We start from the raw sequence: 609 nt of genomic DNA on the forward strand, positions 1-609 counted from the left end.
CTTCTACTTCCACCCAGTCTCCATTCCTGCCTCACTTAAAGTCTCCCCAAAACAAAAAAACACTAATTATGGCAATTATTTGGTCCTTGTTGCCCCGTGGTTGTTCCCTGTGTAGGGCTCAGGCTGTTCTCTGCATGTGTTGTCTTGCCTGGAGTAATTGGAGATGGTGTCTGGTACTTGGAACACAACACCTGGCATGTCACAGACAGGCAGAGGGAGCCGGGGGGAGCAAATGGATGACACGCTGTCCCTTGATGCAGAGGTTCTCTCAGACTATTTATATCCTCTCCTTTTTCAGAGACGGATGTTCTGGGATTCGGTGGAGGTGGGAGCTCTCCTAACAATCTGTTGTCTTCTCCTGAGAACCCCAGGCGTGCTTCTTTCCTACTCCTCTGCAGAAAGCTCTAGAGAAAACGCAGCACCATGTACACTTTCCTGCCAGAGAGCTTCACACCAGTGAAGCAGAAGCCCTCCAAGGAGCTGAGGCCCATGTTGGGTGCCATCTTGCTGGGCCTCATCCTGTTCATTGCCGCAGTGGTGGCCTGGTGCTACTACACGGTGTCCCTGCGGAAGGCGGAGCGGCTCAAGACGGAGCTGATGGACCTGCGG

Source organism: Corvus brachyrhynchos, unplaced genomic scaffold (assembly GCF_000691975.1).
Source record: "Corvus brachyrhynchos isolate BGI_N302 unplaced genomic scaffold, ASM69197v1 scaffold139, whole genome shotgun sequence".
NCBI lineage: Eukaryota > Metazoa > Chordata > Aves > Passeriformes > Corvidae > Corvus > Corvus brachyrhynchos.